At 40.6% G+C, this 20,510-nt stretch overlaps 1 protein-coding gene across 2 annotated transcripts in view; it reads right to left on the bottom strand.

Moving 5' to 3' along the window:
* Positions 1-20,510, bottom strand: part of Nt5dc1 (5'-nucleotidase domain containing 1) — a 119,083-nt gene that overhangs the window by 73,858 nt on the left and 24,715 nt on the right. The window lies entirely within an intron of this gene.

Here is a 20,510-nt window from a genome sequence, read left to right as displayed (position 1 = left end):
GGTCTTCAAATGCTACCTTATTATTCCCTTATTTATTAAGCTGTAAAACTACATAGCATGAAATATTTCTGATTACAAATTTAAAGGTTGATACACCACCTAAGTCGACTTATGTAATGTTAAATATGAATTTGCAAACATCACACAGAAATTTAAGTAACATTCCTAAGCAAACACTTGATTATCACGAGACATACAATGCATCAAGTCTCTTCAGATTCACAAGAGATAGATAATCTGTTAAAGGTATAATGGCAGACAGTAACAAGAGTAAACACATGGAATCAAAATCAGCTCACCAAATACTATCCTATTAATGCTTCAATCTGTACAGAAAAGGAAAAAGACCTAAAAGCAACTCCTATTCAGACTTTATCCTCTCCCACTGTACAATTCTCTTCTAACACACCATCCTTTGAACTGATTTCTCAGTGACCACCGATTCCCTCTGTATGTTCTCCATATTGCAGCCAGAGGGGTTTTAAAAACAACCAAACACCCATCTAATTGGGTCATTCTTGTAAAAAAAAAAAAACCCCTTTAAACCCAGTCTGATAGTGTTTTTTCAGAAGACCAGTCTTTTTTTTTAACAGGCCCAACAAAACTGTTCCCTGTAGCTCAAATCGTCTGGGCTTCAATGCTCAAGGCCCACAAGCTTTCTTTCAACTCCTCCACAACGGCTCGGAGGCCATCACTGAAGAAAGATATCAGAAGGAATAATGGTATGACGATGTGCCAATTCCTTCAATGGCACCTGTTTGGGAGTGGGACAGGAAAGGGACACTGAACACTAGGTAAAAGGCAGGAGTGTAAATCCCGATTCTCTGTGTAAGTCAAATACTGTCTAAGTTTCTTCATCTCCACAGGAAAGAGGTGGCTCAAGAGAACTCTATTTGACTCCCCAGTCTGAGCCCAGGACTCTTCGACCACTTATTTTACATGTGGACACCACACCCACAGGCTCTTCATTAGTCTCTATTCTGACTCGGCAAATCAACAATGTCCACTCATTCCTTTTCATTTCCGTGTCAGCACGAGTCATTTAGAATGTTCTAGAGAGTATTTCTCCAAAGTCTAGATACTCATGACAGCTCTCCTTTGGTTCCCCTTGGTTAAAAGCAGCAGTGATATGCTCTTCACTCTTCAAACATCACAGTGTTTTGAAAGCTCCATTTCAGACTCAACTTATTAGCCGACTAACGCAGCCTTGACTAGGCCACTGTTCTGTTAACACTGGCACGGAAATAATTTTGAAGACTCTAATCCCAAAAATGCAGTCAACCCAGTGTCTACTTGACTTCCTGTCACACACAGTGAGAAGCAGCACAAATTAGTACATTAAAATAGCTGACACACTGCAATGATGAAAAGACAGTTAAGCTATTAATTATAGAAAAGTTCTTCATTTAAAATTTAAAGTTGTGTTGAATTTGCTAATAATATCACCTACACCTTCAAATTGTGAACCAAATGTATAATTACCCTAAAGGTCCTGCCAGGTAAAATATACTTCTGACGACATCTTAATGTCCCCTGTATTTATCCATGGATCACACACCTGTCCTAAAGAAAGCAAAATGTGAGAAATGTGAAAAGTGAGTTAAAAACCCAAAGGTCAAGTTAAGTTTGAGAAGTACAGTTGCTTTCCAGCACTGAGATGCTCAGTGTCTTTCAGCTATAAAAGCCATGTATTGGCTCTTTAGTGGAAGCTGTAACTGGAAACACCCGGGACACACACTATATGATTACTGAATGTATTTCTTTGGCTACATTGCTAGTTTTTCTTTCATTTGGATTTACTTAGGACAATAACTGTTAATGAAGCAGATCACTCAAAATTTAATTTTAAAACAGTCAATGCACTTAAGTAATTTTTAAGATTAAACATCACTTTGTTCAACTGCTTCTTTCCCACAGGTCAAAAAGGAAACCAAAACATTTCTCAAAAACTCAACTTAGTTACTGATCAGTTTAGTACACGAACTACTTAATTTCCAGTTATTTCTTCCCAACCAAAAAGTCAATGTGCTGAAAAAAGATGCACCATAAACTGCTGTACTTTTACTTGTTAATATGGCCACAGAGAGGAAAATGAAAGCAAAGACTCATAACAGTCCAAGACAATACAAGGAGGAGCTGGATTAGTGTGAAAATACACGGTAAATATAATTATAAGAACATTATTATTATACTCAAATGCTATAAGAGAAGGTAATATTTGAATGGCATGTATGTCAAATGGCAATAAAAACATGCTATGTTCTTTAGCTTTTTCATTTATTTTTAAAAAATATGATAACTGTGGGGCACAGATTATATTTGTTCTCAGTACAATATTCACATGGTAAAGACTGGCATATGACAGAGTAAGTTTCCCTCCCCGTTCAGCCTCAACTCACCCAAGTGCCCTCCTAAAAGTCAACATTTTTCCTAGTTTCTGTCCTATGAGATACAATTGCATACACATTACATGAATTATAATATATACTGTATGTTATTATATGTGTATATGTAATAACAGGCATATTAGATATGATAGTCTGAATATACCAATCGGGCACATGCACTTTCTACAAATGTTACATAGTGGGCACTCAATTCTACATGTGTTCTGGGCATCTTCCTCCACAATGCAGTGCCCCCATCTTTTTAGTGGCTGCTTAAAGTTCTACTGTAGAGACCAACCAGCTGTGACTACTTCTTTAGTAATGAATATTTGAACAGTTTGCTTCAGTTATCACTGTGTTTTAAAGACTCACTCTGTGGTTTCATCACTTGCATACATGTAAATACAGTTGTAGAATGATTTCTTACAGCTGGTACTCTGGGGTGGGAGGTACAGGCACTTGAAATGTTAAAATTCATACCGACACTTTCTACAGCAGGGTCTGCTTGCATTTTTAAAGATGATGAATGAGATCTCAAAATGTGTATTTTCTATTTTGTGAATTGTTTATTCCTCTGTCTATCATTTAACTTAGTAGCTCAAGAGAAACAGTTTGCATGTGGAGGTCAGAGGACAGCCTTGCCAGAGATTGGGTCTGCTGTACTGCGTGCTGTCCTGTACTTCAGGCCGTCAGGCCCACAAGCTCTCTTCTGTGCTGCCCATCATGCCACAGGAGCAATGGGATTACAGATTATGCTACCATATCTAGGGTTGTGTGGGTTCTGGGATTTGAACTCAGACTTGCATGACCAGAGTTTTACACACTTAGTCATCCCCCCTGTCCAGAGTCCTGCATTTTGATCTATGAGTCTGAGGTCATACTTAAAAAAGCTTTTTGACTCCAGGATTAATATATGTATTTTCTATTGACATTTCATATTTTTTTAATACTTAAGATTCTTTTATCTCTGTGGAGTTTGTCTTGGTATATGGTATGAGAATACAACTTACCTTTTTCCAAGTGACTATTTAAAGTCAAACACTATCTGCAGAACCCATTTTTCTCAGATTTGAAACGCTACTTTTTCCATATATTACACCCACTTATTCCTTTGGGTCAATCTGTAGACTTTTTAATCAATTTGATTAACTAATGTATTGAAAATACTTCATCTCTAATAAATTAACGCAGATTGAGAAGAATTTATGACACACTGAAATTTTAGAAATGTGTTATATTGTATTGTAACTACAGGAAACTATAAGATAGAAGGATATTTCTTCTCTCTTTAACTCTTCTTTCAAATTACTATAGTTCACTTAACTACTTCTTCCCTTTGACATTTAATGTTTCTCTCTCTAAAGAGAAAGTTTCTAAGTCGAGTGGTAGTGGTGCACGCCTTTAATGCCCAATACTCAGGAGGCAGAGGCAGGTGGATCTCTGTGAGTTTGAGACCAGCCTGGTCTACAGAGTGAGTTCCAGGACAGCCAGGGCTACACAGAAAAAACCCTATCTTGAAAAAAATCAACCAACCACACAAACAAACAGAAAGAGAGAGAGCAAGTTTCTAAACTGTCAACTAAGAATTCCCCGGGTATCAACACAAAGACATTTCTTTCTCTCATTTTAAGTGAGGAACCTCACTTTATTTATAATGCCACTATCATTGGAGAAATCCCTTCTTCCCCCTTCTCTTTAAACTCCAGGGGAGAAAGTATGGCCAAGTTCATTAGGCAGGCTACAGGTTGACATACCCACCTGAAGAGTACACAGCCAACATTCCTTGATGGCCTGCATAATTTTTATTTGATTAATTCCTTTTAATTCCATTCTAGAGTCAAATTTTAAGACTCTCTAGGTTCACTTATCATGTCCCAGGGATTTTCACTGCCTCATATTCTAGTCCAAAGATTCTCCATACAAAATACAGACGCTTCCCCCAGTCAGTACTAATTACAACCAAGGTGGGCCACAGTGCCCCAAGTAACTGCGATAGGAGAGGGAAAAGGAAACCCACATTCCTCTGTTCTCTGCTGCTCCCCGCGATAAGAAAGGGAGGACTGAGTCTGCCATAGCATTCGGCAGAGAGCAGACTTCATACCAGATTAAAACAACTATTAAACATAGACCTGGGAGTCTAGCTTAGTGATGCAGGGTTTGCTTAGTGTATATGGAGTGTTTGCCTAGTGTACACGGAGTGTTTGCCTAGTGTACATGGAGTGTTTGCCTAGTGTATATGGAGTGTTTGCCTAGTGTACACGGAGTGTTTGCCTAGTGTATATGGAGTGTTTGCCTAGTGTACACGGAGTGTTTGCCTAGTGTATATGGAGTGTTTGCCTAGTGTACACAGAGTGTTTGCCTAGTGTACATGGAGTGTTTGCCTAGTGTACTGAACCCCTAGGTTCAGTCCTTACAACAGCAAAACAAGACAACTGACTGACTGACAAACCAACAAATATAACCAAACACAAAGCCCTGGGAAGGTGTATGGCGCTTTTAAATATCATGTTAAGAAAAGCTAAGCTACAAAAGAATTACATGTGCTTGGTTAACAATTTTCAGCTCAGCTATAAACTTATTGTTGAACATGAAATAGTATCCCATAAAAGAATAATTGCTAAAAAGCCAAAACAAATGGTTAATTTTTGTATTTCAGTGGAAATATGATACAAATTTGGTGTTTACTAGCTAGAACTCAATGGCAGCTCTCCAATATTGACAGTAAAAGACACAACACAGTGAATAAACAAATATTAGCAAAGATTTGAAGCAACAGTGATCTCAACAGCAGGACTCCGAATAAACTAGCAGGACCCATGCTATAATCTTTTTTTTTTTTTTTGGTTTTTCGAGACAGGGTTTCTCTGTGTAGCTTTGCGCCTTTTCCTGGAACTCACTTGGTAGCCCAGGCTGGCCTTGAACTCACAGAGATCCGCCTGGCTCTGCCTCCCGAGTGCTGGGATTAAAGGCGTGCGCCACCACCGCCCGGCTCCCATGTTATAATCTTAAATGAATATACTGCTTGTGACTGTCCTGAAACAATGACGTAACGATGTCTTTACTAAGAGAGAACATAAGAATAGAGGAAGTTCTGTATTTTGAAAATCAGCATTTCTTTTTCACCATCGATTTAATGTTACTAATTTTTCTTTTAGAATTTCACAGTGAAGAATATTTCAGCATCACATCCTAGATGAGTTCTTTTCCTGTGCACCTCTCCACTAGCAATGACATATTTAAAAACAAAGGCAGCAAGCCGGGCGGTGGTGGCGCACGCCTTTAATCCCAGCACTCGGGAGGCAGAGCCAGGAGGATCTCTGTGAGTTCGAGGCCAGCCTGGGCTACCAAGTGAGTTCCAGGAAAGGCGCAAAGCTACACAGAGAAACCCTGTCTCGAAAAACCAAAAAAAAAAAAAAACAAACAAAAAAACCAAAACAAAACAAAAAAACAAAGGCAGCAGCTTTAACAAAAAGTGGCATACAGTATAGTCAATGCCATTTTGAGGTTTTATACTCCTACCATGCATAGTTTGGGCTGGGACATGGAGAAAGAGCTGTCAGTCACCAGTGGACAATGCCACTGGTTCACCATTCCTGGTGAACAGTCTTAAGAACAGCTGCTCCAAGGTCTGGTTGTAGACTACAAATAAAATTCTAAGAACCTAGTTACTACCTTACTGGAAGTTCAGGTTAATATACACACTCACAAATATTTGAGTTCTAAACTTAGAGTCTTATTTAGGTAATATAGAAAACCAAGACAAACAAGTTCAATAAATAAATATATTTAGCATCTTGGTATAGACGAAGAAAAGCTGATGTTCTCCTTAAAGTTCACATGCTAATATTACAAGAATATACTTGCTTTTTACATATTCTATTATAAAAAGGATTGCAGTTACATTAGACCAAGTATTTAAATGAAAAAAGGCTGGCTGAACTAATATATGGGCATAACACAAATGACGATATGCACCTGGCAATGAATGTAGAAAGTCATGATAAAAAAAAACTCCTAATGATAAAAACAAAACAACCCCCCTCCAAATCTCTGCTTTCATTTTTGCACAAACTGTAAAAGGCCTTGAGACAGCTCATGCAGACCTCCACTTTTACAGGTTACAAGCAGTCAACCAACCACAGCAGGTTAAAATCTGTTACAGAAAACCCTTCAACCAGGCAATATAATGACAGCTGCCTCAACTGATGACATTTAAGATTCATCTTTTATTTGATTATAGTGAAACAAATTTCTTTTTTTTAAATTTTATTTTATAATTTAATTTAATTTTACATATCAGCCACGGATTCCCTTGTTCTCCCCCATCCCCCCCCCCTTTCCCCCAGCCCACCCCCCATTCCCATCTCCTCCATGGCAAAGACTCCCATGAGGATTGAGTTCAATTTGGTAGATTCAGTCCAGGCAGGTCCAGTCCCCTCCTCCCAGGTTGAGCCAAGTGTCCCTGTATAAGCCCCAGGTTCCAAACAGCCAGCACATGTACTGAGGACAGGTCCAGGTCCCACTGCCTGGATGCCTCCCAAACAGATCAAGCTAATCAACTGTCTCACTTATCCAGAGGGCCTGATGCAGTTGGGGGCTCCTCAGCTATTGGTTCATAGTTCATGTGTTTCCATTCGTTTGGCTATTTGTCCCTGTGCTTTTTCCAACCTTGGTCTCAACAATTCTCGCTCATACAAACCCCCCTCTTTCTCGCCAATTGGACTCCTGGAGCTCCACCTGGGGCCTGGCCGTGGATCTCTGCATCCGGTTCCCTCAGTCATTGGATGAGGTTTCTAGCAGACAATTAGGGTGTTTGGCCATCCTATCACCAGAGTAGGTCAGTTCGGGCTGTCTCTTGACCATTGCCAGCAGTCTATTGTGGAGGTATCTTTGTGGATTTCTGAGGACCTCTCTAGCACTTTGCTTCTTCCTATTCTCATGTGGTCTTCATTTATCATGGTCTCTTATTCCTTGTTCTCCCTGTTCTTGATCCAGCTGGGATCTCCCACTCCCCTAAGCTCTTTTACCTCGACCCTTGCCCTTCATTACCCCCACTCACGTCCAGGTTGCTCATGTAGATCTCATCCATTTCTCTGTCATTGGGTCATCCCTGTGTCTTTCTTGGGGTCCTGTTTTCTAGATAGCCTCCCTGGAGTTGTGAGTAGCAGTCTAGTCATCTTTGTTTTACATCTAGTATCCTTCTATGAGTGAGTACATACCATGTTTATCTTTCTGAGTCTGGGTTACCTCACTCAGGATGATTTTTTTCTAGATCCATCCATTTGCCTGCAAACCTCATGATGTCATTGTTTTTCTCTGCTGAGTAGTATTCCATTGTGTATATGTACCACATTTTATTTATCCATTCTTCAGTTGAAGGGCATCTAGGTTGTTTCCACGTTCTGGCTATTACAAACAATGCTGATATGAACATAGCTGAGCAAGTGCCCTTGTGGTATGATTGAGCATTCCTTGGGTATATGCCCAAGAGTGGTATAGCTGGATCTTGGGGGAGATGGATTCCCAACTTTCTAAGAAAGTGCCATATTGATTTCCAAAGTGGGTTGCATTCCCACCAGCAGTGGAGGAGAGTTCCCCTAGCTCCACATCCTCTCCACCATAAGCTGTCTTCAGTGTTTTTGATCTTAGCCATTCTGACAGGTGTAAGGTGGTATCTCAGAGTTGTTTTGATTTTCATTTCCCTGATGATTAGGGATGTTGAGCAATTCCTTAAATGTCTTTCAGCCATTTGAGTTTCCTCTGTTGAGAATTCTCTGTTTAGTTCTATAGCTCATTTCTTAACTGGACTGTGAAACAAATTTCTATAGTGAATTTTATTGAGTAACTGATTTCCTAAGCCTATCCATAAAATAATCAGTTGTCTTAAAAATATTATATACCAAACACCAAAATATGCAGCACATCAAGATGCTGAATTGTCAGCAAGAAAAACTGATGATAGTTCAACTCAAGATTTTTCAATCTCATGATGGTGTGAAGGCAAAGGCATTGAGTAGAAACTGCAACTTGAATTTTTATATTTCCCTGGGTAGGGGTATATGATACCATAGGGTGCTGTTTTGAGATGCTGGGTAATGCCAGAGAGCAGCAGTATATAGTCAGGCAAGAAAAGGAGGAACTACTATGTATTATATGGTGACGCTTAGTTTATGTAGGCTAAGTATATGAAATGTATTGAGGACTGACAGATGGCTCAGTAGGTAAAAGCATTTCCCAGGAAAGCCTGATAACCTGATTTTGATGCTGCAAATCCACATAAAAATGAACAATATAGTGGCACACACTGGTAATCCCAGCACCCCAAAGAGCTGCTCAGAAAGCTTGCAGGCCAGCTAGACAGAACCTACCTCAACAAGGTGGAAGGACAGATCCAATTCAGGCAAGTAATCTTCTAACTTCCACCTACTGTCATGGTGCACGTATGCACACACACGCACACATACACAATATTAATAATAAGACTGTAAAGCGCACTTGGGGCTTACATTATTTTCAGCCTATGCTGTTTATTGGGTTGGATTCTAATCCTTTTGTAAATTGAAGAGCATCTATGTATTCAATAGATCTTTTTTTTTTTTTTTTTTTTTTTTTACTTTTTTAAAGAGGACCAGAATCCTATCATTTTCATTAACATGGTCAAATCCGGAGGACATCATGTTAAGTAAAATAAGCCAAGGTACACACAGATAGATACTGCACAATGTCACTTACATATGGAATTTAAAGGAGTCAAACTCAAGATGTCATACCCAGAGAAACAGACTACAGTGGAAGCTACTACCAGTGAGTGGAAGGCGGGAAATGAAGAGGTGTAGACCAAGGTGCACAGAGCTATAGACACACAGGATAAATGGGCTCCAGAGATTTAATGGCTAGCAATAATGGCCATGGTTATGAGCATTTTATTATATGTTTGGCCCACACTATCTGTAGATTCAGCTGTGAATCAAAAAATTTGGGAGGGAAACTCTGTGTTGGCATTACGTACTAGACTGTGTTTCTTCCTTGTCATTATTCTCTAAACGAGAGAGGACAGCAATCATCACATAGCATTTACATGGTAGGCAATTTAAGTACTACAAAGATGATTAAACAACACATATGAGAAAGATGCATAGATGTAGCTCTGTGGTGGCATGTGTGCTGATAAAACATAAACCCTGTGTATGATCTCTAGCAACAGCCCTTCCCCCCATGCATGCACACTCACATATATTTCCTGAAAGGACACAGGAAGACACTCATACATCATATGCAAACCTTCTGCTACTTCATGTAAGAGCCCCCGAACATCTGTAGACTCTGGAATCAGGGAGTGGCCATTAAGGGGAGACTATATGTTGCAAAATATACTAACAAAGTTTTAAAATATACTAACAAAGTCAACTTTATGTGTTCTCACCACATTCACAGACACAATGATAACTATGCGATAGATATCTTTAACCGGCTTCATTCATAATCATTTCACTTAGCATACCTATAGCAAAACATCATTGCACACCTTAAGAATATAAAGAATATAAGGTTTTGTGTTGCAATAGTGCTGGAATTTTTTAAAAGAGAGTATTAGTAAAAGTATGACAACGTATACTACTGGCTAAATGCCCTAAAGCATTTTACTTTATTTACTATTATTATTATTACTACATTTTTTTTTTTTTTTTGAGACAGGGTTTCTCTACATAACAGGTCTGGCTGTCCTGGAACTTGCTTTGTAGACCAGGCTGGTCTCGAACTAACAGAGATCCACCTCTGCCTCCTGAGTGCTGGGATTAAAGGTGTGCACCACTACTGCCTGGTCACCCTAAAACATTTTAAAGTAGTTTTTTTTTTTTTTTCAGTTTAAATAAAGTATAAGAAAGCTGAGAATCTGCCAGGTATGGCAGCGCATGCCTTTGATCCCAGCACTTGGGAAGCAGAGGCCAGCAGATTTCTGAGATCTAGGCCAGCCTGGTTTACAGAGTGAGTCCCAGGACAGCCAGGGCTACACAAAAATCAAAACCAAACAACAACAACAAAAACCCCCAACCCCCCAAACAACAACAACAACAACAACAAAAAAAAAAAAAAGAAAGCCAAGAATTATATTGAATATAACTTGTACACAACTCTTTTGGTAAGATAAGTTACATTATTCACTAAAAGATGGAATGGCACATTACCTAGGATTTTAATGGGAGAAGATTCTTCTGCACAAACATACTTTAAGGGCCAGGCAAATATGACAGCCTGTTCTGATAACTCAGTTAAAAACTAGGCCTCGGTCCCTGTTCTTGACACTGGACAGACAGTTTCTGAGGAAGACATGAACAAAGGGCAATTAATCACTGGTACCCCTGACAACAGGGACAAGGGAGATAGGACATGGCAAGCCTGGGCCACTGAGCCAGCCTCCATAGTCAGCAAGCTCAAGGTAATAAATAACCAAATAAGGACAAAGCCTGGGACTTGTCCAGGCCTGCCTCCAAATGGAAAACTGTAGCCCTGACTAGCCCCTAACTAGCCCTGGCCACTTAGAATGTACTAATATAATTGCAACTTGCTTAAGCCAATCATATCCAAAATGACCTAACTGCTCTAGGAACTCCTCTTCAATTGTGCTTAAAAGGAACCTACATGTCCCTCTTGGGGACTTTGTATGGGATAGCAGGCCCAGCATGCTGGGTTGATTGCTCTTGCTGATTGCATACATGGATGGTGGCCTTTTGTAGGACTTCTAAGAGACCCTAACAGATAGCAGGTAACTTGGGGGCTTTGCTATTGCTATCAAGAAGATGTGAATGGAGTCATTAACCCTGGGTGCTCTCAGGAGACTCAAGAACAGTATCATAACCTACATCATCAGCACTGTCATTGCAAGTGTTCCTACTTACTAAGCATTCACAACCATTGTTTCATCGTTTTACATACAGACATTAACTACCAGCCTCTGGTTCTCCTGAAGATTTGCATTTCTAATGTGTATTTTTTTCAGTGACTCTGAATGTGATTCTTAAGTTTTTCATCTTAAAAAGCCTAATATTCTAAAACATCTATTCGATACTCACTTCTCAACCAACAATATCTCCTGCCTTTAAAGGCCATGCATTTCCCACAGTCAAGGAGTTGGGCTGGGAACTCAAACGCTGTCAGTAATCTAAGTTTACTGTATCAAGAAACTCAATGGCTCAGTGCCCCAAGTAAAAGAGATTAAGGATGGATGAAAAAAATTGGGAAATGAAGTACAGCCGTGTCTAAAGAGTTATTTGTTAATCTTTAATGGCAGCTACATTTCTAATATGTCTAAAGAAATTCTTTTGAATATCAAAGACCACGTTCTACTCTTTGTGTATACAAGTGTGTGTATGTGTGCATGTGAAGCCAGAAGTCCATGTCACTTGTGTCTCTCAATCTCTTTTCACTGTTTTCTTTGAGATAGCATCTCTCACGGACTCTGGTGCTTGCCATTTTGGTTAGTTTGGCTGGCTGGCAAGCCCCAGGGATTCTCGCCACTCCCCAAGCACTGGGAAAACAACCCCAGCAGGCTTTTTTGGTGGGTGCTGGAGTCTGACCGCAGGCCTTGTCTGAGACATCTCTCTGGTCCCTGAATTCCTTCCTTTCTTTTCCTTGTCTTTGTTTCTTTTCTTTGTTTGATTCTATCTTAGCTCCTAACCTCCACCAAACTTCTTACATCTAAGTCCCTATCACGATTAGCTGACCATTAACTACCATCAGAAAATAAAACTTGAAAACTGTAACCTGGCAGACAACAGAGCACAGACTGAGGGACACAGCTACCATGACAGCTATTATTTATTTATTTATCTGTGAGAACTGCTTTTGGAAGCAGTTGTTGACACTTACAATTCCACTATTTTAAGGTCTGACATCGTTGAACAGTACAAAACAGCACTGTGCAAATGACTCCGCCTTTGGATGCCTACAAGTGTAGAGAAACTGCTACACCCAGTAAATACTGAAACCTGGTCTAAAGCTCTCAGTTCCTGACCAGGAGCATCCTGCCAGCACCGTTCCTCAACTCAGTACCCGTGGAGGACAGTGCTCCAATGAGTCATGGCCAATCAGCTTTGAGTCACACTCATCAGAGTATACAGTGTGATGAGAAAACACCATCTCATGGCCTGGAAGGTGGGTTCACACCAGCAAAGCCGGAGCAGAGCCTGTAAAGGCTGGGCTGGGTGCAAGCTCTGGGGCTCTCAGGAGGATCTGCTGAGCCGCCTGCCGAGTGGAATACAGCAGTAAGTCAGAGAACCGGCAAATATTTGAGAAAACTGATCCTACCATTTATCCATAGCTCATTCTGCATTTCAAGGTATTTTACCAGTAAAATTAAGAGAAGGCAAGATTAGGCCACACACACTGTTTACTGTTGCTTGGTCTTCGTGGTATCAAAAGTGCTGAGTTACTCTGACTTTCAAGTGCCAGATATAAATGACAGAATGTCTAACAAGGTCATCAGGGTAAAGTCATTATTATTAACAAACATTTCATCTCTATGGAATATAAATTTTATTTTGTTTGCTCTTTTCTCTAAGTAGGAATCACCTTTAGAATGTAAGGAAAGCAAGCAGGTGTTCATGGATTTTTCCAGTGGGACAATCAGATGGAAGGTGGCCATGTGACTCTCAGAGTTACTAATGGGCAGGAGGCTGCAGGGGAGGTTTTCATCTCCAGCAGTGGTTCTCACCTTTCCTAGCTGGAACCCCTTACCACAGGTCCTCATGTTGTGGTGACCCCAACCAAAAAATTATCTTTGTTGCTACTTCATAACTGCAATTTTGCTACTGTTACGAACTGTAATATAAATTTGCAGGATATCTGACATGAGACTCCCTGGGAAAGGTTTAGAACCTACAGCCACCCACATTCAGGGGCAGAGGTCTGTTACCCAGGCAACAAAGTTGTTGGATTAAAAGCTAAATAGACAAGAACCCCAGGATTGATGACATAAAAATTTCTGAGATGGCTTTGTTCACATTAGTAAGGTCAATAATTATTTGAGTCCCCAGGGTGGATTCTTGGTCTGTGTTGCTATGCAAAGCTACAGGTATCAGGTAAAAACAGATACTTCATAGCCTATGGAAGTCACGTGTTTTGTTCCCTGTAGGAACTACAGCCGTGACTACAGTCGTTCTAAAACATGATAAACACAGGGGCACATTTTAAGCGCCACCCTATGACCTCCACAACACTGTATTTCTAACTTATTTCTCCTCACAAGCTGGCAGACACTGTAGGAGAGTTTGTGTGGCTGTGAAGCCACCAGGAAGCCCGAGGATCTGAGGTGAGGGGCCAGGGAGCTCTACATTTTTAACTCAATCAAGTTACCATGGAAAGAAAGTGATGTCATTAAGTGCCAGGCACAAAACCATACGCTTACCATAAATAACACGGCAATTTAAGTGTGACAGAAAATAAACTACAACATAAAGCCTTTGTCTAAACTTCTTCAACGACTCTCAGTGTCTTTTGACCTGACCTGACGTTGCAGGAGATTTTCATAAACACCTGTTTTTATGCATGCGTGTCTCTTTCCAACCCCTCAGCAGCTAGGGAACCACAAAACCACATGAGACTGTTTACACAAACAGATCATTCCCAGCTCTTGACTCTGTCACAGCACCAACAAATGTCCCTTCACATTTTTTTTTTAAGAGGAATGAGGCACGGCACGGTGGCAGCGGGAGCTGTGGTCCTAGAGGGCCCTAATTGAACTTTTGGGTTCATTTACCATTCCCACTGAAAAAGGATGAAGTCAGAGAGGCACAGGACAACAGTATCTGATGAGTAAGGAGAAGAGGCACAAGCTGAGTCACTGGCCCTTCCCCTCAGGGGGCCCTGTCACCGGCAGTGCCGCCTTTGGAAACTAACGCCATACAAGAGGAACAGAGAAGCTAGTCTCTCCATCTAAGGAATGGAACACTCGCTCCCCATGACCTTTGCTCCCCATGAGCTTCACAGCTTATAGTTTATAAGAGAATCAAAATGCTACCCACATTAAAAGAAAGCTCTGCACATCAAGGGAACTTCCTAAGCAAACCCCAAAATATATCACAGAGGGGAGAAATACATGGACGTTCTTATCAAAGTCCCAGGGTTCACATCCCTAAGCACTGGGAAAGTGCACCGGAGACAGCCAGAGATAGGGCTGTTGTGTGTGAGCATCTTAACGATATGCAAAGATGCTCTACCTGTAAGATGCATGAAAATACAAGGAGAGGCAGGCGGTTGTGGCGCATGCCTTTAATCCCAGCATTCGAGAGGCAGAGCCAGGCGCATCTCTGTGAGTTCGAGGCCAGCCTGGTCTACAAAGCAAGTTCCAGGAAAGGAGCAAAGCTACACAGAGAAACCCTGTCTCAAAAAAGAAAAAAGAAAAAAAAGAAAAGAAAAGAAAATACAAGGAGATCGAATTGCCATTTTGACCTCTAAGATGGGTCAAAACCTAAACAGTTATGAATAAAATTACAAACACATTCTGTTTGTTAAGGCTAACAAACAGTAAGCAGAAATAATACTTGAGGGAATATGCAAAATGATCCAGTACTGACAGAGGGAAACTGATGATACCTGAGAAGATTATATATCTGTGTTTACCTCCTGACCCATGAATCCAAATTTTAAGAGTGTCAATATCAAGACAAAAAAAATATTCATACACAAAGTTGCTCACTGTAGAAGTATTTGTTTTAACAAGAAAAATATAGAAGGCAAGAGATAAGCTGGACAATGGTGGAAGACACACTTGTACATCCATATAGAGGAGTACTATGAAACTGTAAAGAAAGGAGCCAAGATCATCTCTGTATGTATATGGTTTTCATGATGAACAGTTACATAAAAAAGAAATAAAATGGAAAGTGCAATGACCTTGATCTAAGAAAAAGAGAAGAAACAGGAATAAATTATTATAAAAGATAAGTTAGCTTTTTTAAAGGGCCTGGAGAGATGGTTCATTTGATAAAGTATCTGCCTGTCAAGCATGAGGATCTGAGTTGGGATTCCTCAGTACCCTCACAAAAAGCCAAGTGGGGAGAGAAAGATCTCTAATTCCAGCACTAGTGAGTCTCTCTCTCTCTCTCTCTCTCTCTCTCTCTCTCTCTCTCTCTCTCTCTCTCTCTTTCTCTGTGTGTGTGTGTGTGTGTGTGTTGGATAGAGACAGGTAGGTCATGAAGGCCTCATCATCGCCTGGGAGCTAGCTGCAGACTCAGTGAAGGACCTTGTTCAAAAAAGAAGATGGAGTCGCAGGAGACACCCGATGTGCACTTCTTGCCTCTGCATGTGCACACAGGTGAGTGCACACAAAAGAGGCATTAGGCGGTTAGATCGGCCCCAGAGGCTAGAATGTCTGTAAGTCTTTGTTTTACGTGTATCTGAATCGGGCGGGAAGTCAGCAGTACGTGCCTGAGCTGGCTCATTCTGGCTCTGGAAAACAGTCGAGTGGTCTGTGAGCTGGTGGTCTTTACCTTGATAGTTAGAAAATGGTGCCCGTTGGCAATGTTTAGACCGTGGAAATCAGCCAGTACACAACTGCTGCCCTCATACTGGGTCTGAGCAGCATTCCACAAGAAATGTAGAGATTGTAGGAAGGTTCAACGCAACTTACAACAACAGTGCTAACCCAAAACAAGCCTGACAGTGAAGGGTGGGCAGCCTTGCTCCCTCTAATGAACTATTTCAAGAGAATTTCTAACACAGTGAGTCGACCTCACAGATCTGCAAACAGTAAAAAGGACTGCAGAACTAATCAGTTTAGCAGTTTAACTGTTTTCAGTATCACAGTGTGAATGCTGGCCTTCTATCATGAGAAAATTAGCAGTATTATAAAATATGCTAAATAAATCACTGTATTACCGCAGGAGAGCGAGGACACTGAGGGTGGGATTAAGGAGTTTGAGTTCATTAAGCAAACATCTAATGGTCCTGAATCTGAACTGCATATGTAAGTATGAAGTTACAGTATGTATTAAGCTGATAGATAGTACATGTATGATGAATCTTTTAGCTTTGTTTACGGAAAAAGCTGGAAATAACAAAATAATGACCAATCTAGGAACATGGGGCATCCAAAGAACCCAGGCAGCTGTACCCAAACTTCAATTCCTAGTTTCTATTTCCCACTAGATACAAGACTTTATAAGAACTGTCTTATTACAGATCTGGGTCAAGGAAAGCACAGAACGTTGGAAGGGAAAAAAATACTATTAAAGACAACTGAGATGAAGTCACTGGGCCCCAGGAGCCCGTATGAGGATGTCCTCTCTGTCCAAAGACAGGGAAAAAATGCTGAGCAATAACAAAATTGTCAAGGATTGCATGGAAATGCATTTAAATCCGTGAGTTCATGGTGATGCTTAAACATTCACACACAGACACTGGCCAGGCCCCTCTAGATTAGGATGCTAAGAAGAAAGCACACTACTTTTCACGCTGGTGAATGCAATTCCCTTTTTTCTTTTCTTCTCTCTTTATAAACTGTACCCCATGATAACCAAACAGTTGGTCAAGACATTTTCTTTTTGCTCTCATATATATTTTGGCTGATGAATTAAAAGAGGAAATTATAAAAGTTATATACATACCAGCATTTTGCAACCTATAATAAAATAATGGACCAGGGTAATCATCCATGTCTAATAACACCAGAGACAACCAGCAGCAACTGAGGGCCTCCTGACAGAGACACCACACTGCTCTTTCTAAAGTAGCAAAGTGTTCTCGACAAAGAAGAGTTTTGCTTGTACGTGAATGCATTTATCTCAAAAGTGCATCACATCAGCACTCTAGATCTAACGTCCAACCAGCAGAGGCAGAGTATAGGTAGGTGCACAGGCTTGATGACTCAGCTTTTCAATGTCCAACCAGCAGAGGCAGAGTATAGGTAGGTGCACAGGCCTGATGACTCAGCTTTTCAACAAACTGCTAGTGGGAAAGAAGAGATGGGGATAAGCAACCTATTAGTCAATGGCCCCTTATGAACACTATTGGAACAAATAATAAACCAACCACTAAAAATTGCACGAGAGTATGTGTTTATAATACACACATAGCTATATATACGCACACACATATTTATACATATGTCTCTACATGTATGTACTGTACCTAAGAGGTAAGTGGGGAAACATGAACTGCCACTGTCTGACATTATTGAGAAATAACTATTTTTTTAGATATGAGATTTTTTTAAATAATTTTTTCTGTCTAAATCTATTAAGATATGAATAGATGAATTAGCACCATACATATGATTTGTTTCAAAATTTGGAGGGGTAGGGATGGGTGGGAGGAGACTGAGTGATCGTGAGTTCAGACTAGGTGATGGGCCATTCCCTGTTTACAGATAAGATCAAATTTTTCTATAATAAAGCTAAAAGTATGAACATAAATCACAAATAAATAGGGAGCTAACGTGAGAAAGATTTTAAAAACACGATCAGACCACATGTTCCATTTCAGAGTCTATCACAGCTACTTGTGGGGCTTCTGCCACCTAAATCAACTCCAAACATTAAGCGATCTGTGTCATATCCCGAAGGACTGCAGCAGTAGGGAGAAGCTGAGAACCACTGTGTAAACCCCCCAAGGATAGGAATGTGCATCACTCACGTGGTGTTTACCCAGTGTTTAACATTTAAGAGGCACTCAAGAAATAGTTGGTGAATGAATGAATGACCCAAGGTACCTAACGGCAGCTAACTGCTACATGTGCAAAACCAGCAATTCATATCTGATATGGAAACCTCGGGGCTCACTGGGCTGAGAGGGCAGGGCCTTCTGTTTCAAGTAAAATAGGTTTCCTTCATACAGCCACACAGCGCTCGGTCTGAACAGCTACAAGGAAACACCCAGAATAAAAATAGTTTCATACCCACATGTAGGTGTGGGTGTGGCCAGCAAATACTCCGATTCTACAATCTGTTTTGGCCAGGCAGTGCTTCGTCAGTGACTAACAAAGCAAACGGTAGGCAGAGCCCGTGGGCTGAAATAAGCGCAGTGTTTGCCAAAAGGGCTGACTGTCCAGTTTGCCCGTAAAACAGCGCACTTCTCAAAGCTGGGGAACACAGGCTGAGACAGTCACACCCCCCCAAAGAAGGCATACAAACACCCAGCATGAACCCCATTTTTCTTTTTCTCTAAACACGAAACGGGTTCTGACTCTAGGGAGACAGTAGGAGATTAGAAATCTCTTAGTACAAAGGTTTCGTCGTGTTGGTGAAAAACCAGATGGGTAGAAATGCTGAGGAAGGAGATCTGAAAAGGTGAGGTGTTCCCACAGCTGGACACACTGCATAAGGCCCGATATCTGAGTCTCTAGCTGAGAACCACTCTGCTGAGCGTTCACAGGAGTGATACCTAACCAGACAGAGCATGGGTCTCAAGCCTGAGCACAGGTGTGGACGTGACCACATACACACAATTACCCACGATGTGTTTCCACAGTCTTCCTTCTAGCACTGAGTTTCAACACGTAACCTCCTAGTTCAGAACGGTCTCCACTGAGCATGCGTAGAGAAGGGTGGCTTGATTTCTCACTTACCTTTTTTGGTTTCTCAGATGCAGCACAGTTTATATTACTGCAAAAGCTATTTTTAATATGATTTCTAAATGATAAAATACACACTAGAATATCAACTCTCTAGTTCTCCTAATAAATCTAGATTGATTTTAAAATAAAGCCATATTAAAAAAACAGGTATAGTGTTACACTTCTGTATTTCCAGTGTATTTCCAGTGCTTGTGAGGCTGAGTCAGAGGGACTGTTGTGAGTTGAGAGGTACCTGGGCTACGCATAAGGATAAGGCTAGCTAGGGTTCTATACTAAGACCTCAACAAACAAAAGCAAAACTTCTAAAAAAGTAGTACCTGAGCATTACATAGAAATGATAGAAATTACGATAATGCAATTTTTAAAAATGTTATTATTTATGTGTGCGTGTGTGTGTGTGTGTGTGTGTGCGTGTGTGTGTGTGTGTGCCTGAGTGTATGTACGTGCACCTCATGCATACAATGTCAGCAGAAGTCAGAAGTGGGGGTCAGATCCCAGGGAACTGAGTTAACAGGTGGTTGTGAGCCGACATTTGGGCGCTGGGAACCAAACCAGGTCTTCTGGAAGAGCAGCCAGAGCTCTTAACTGCTGAGCCATCTTTCCAGTACCACAATGACACTGATTGTTAAATGTGGCAGCAAGCAAAACATTTAAAAGTAAGAAGGGAGAGGAAGAATGAATTCTGCATTTGTCTTTCAACAACTGTACAAGGTTTTGCTCAAACACACACACAGGAAAAGCCCTGTCAGGGGAAAGGGGCAAACTTATTCCATCTACTCACCAGTCAATACTCTAGTCACCAATCAATCCTCAGCACACACTGCCCTGATTCTAGCGAGATGCAGCAAATGATGGATTCATGCTGTGCACCGAATCGGCTCTAAGCCTGCTCACCTGCACAGCTGATCTGGCTCCGAACCCAAATGATGACATTAAACGGGATGCAGTTGGTCTCAGCTCCTTGCTATTTCTGAGGATCCTGAAAACTGATGCTAAGTTCCCTAAGGTTGTGAGAGAGAAAAGCAAGGGCCAGAACTGACGGAGATAATGTTTACTTCTCTGGGAGAAAAAGGTTCCTAATGTGGCTGCTTCAAGATCCCTAGGAACCTGCATCATTAGTCAAACTTATTTTTAAAAAGCTGAGTTGGAAGATCGTTTTCCTTCAAAATGAATACAGCAATTTTGTGTAAATAAACATATTATAGGATTATCAAATTAACAGCCTTTCAACTATAAGGTAGAAGGAAAATTTAAGGAGGAAAATCTAAAGACACTTATTGACGTTTGTGTAGTTATGAATAAAGAATTTAAACTCTCCAGGGAAATTGAACATCTAATTACCATACAAAATTTAATAATATTTAAGAAGAAAATATCTGAAACATTTAATGCTATCTTTTCCCTTTAGTTTAAGCCCCTCAAATGAGCAAAAATTCAGGTCAGCTACTTTTATAAAACCTTTTTTTTCCTAATAACTGAAAGATTACCATGATGATTTAAATCTATATTCTCCCTAAAATAACTCTCATATTTTCCTACCGAATATTTTCAAT

Source organism: Peromyscus eremicus, chromosome 8b (assembly GCF_949786415.1).
Source record: "Peromyscus eremicus chromosome 8b, PerEre_H2_v1, whole genome shotgun sequence".
NCBI classification, from domain to species: Eukaryota; Metazoa; Chordata; class Mammalia; order Rodentia; family Cricetidae; genus Peromyscus; species Peromyscus eremicus.
The sequence above is the reverse complement of the archived record's forward strand: the minus strand, read 5'-3'. Positions and strand labels throughout refer to the sequence as shown.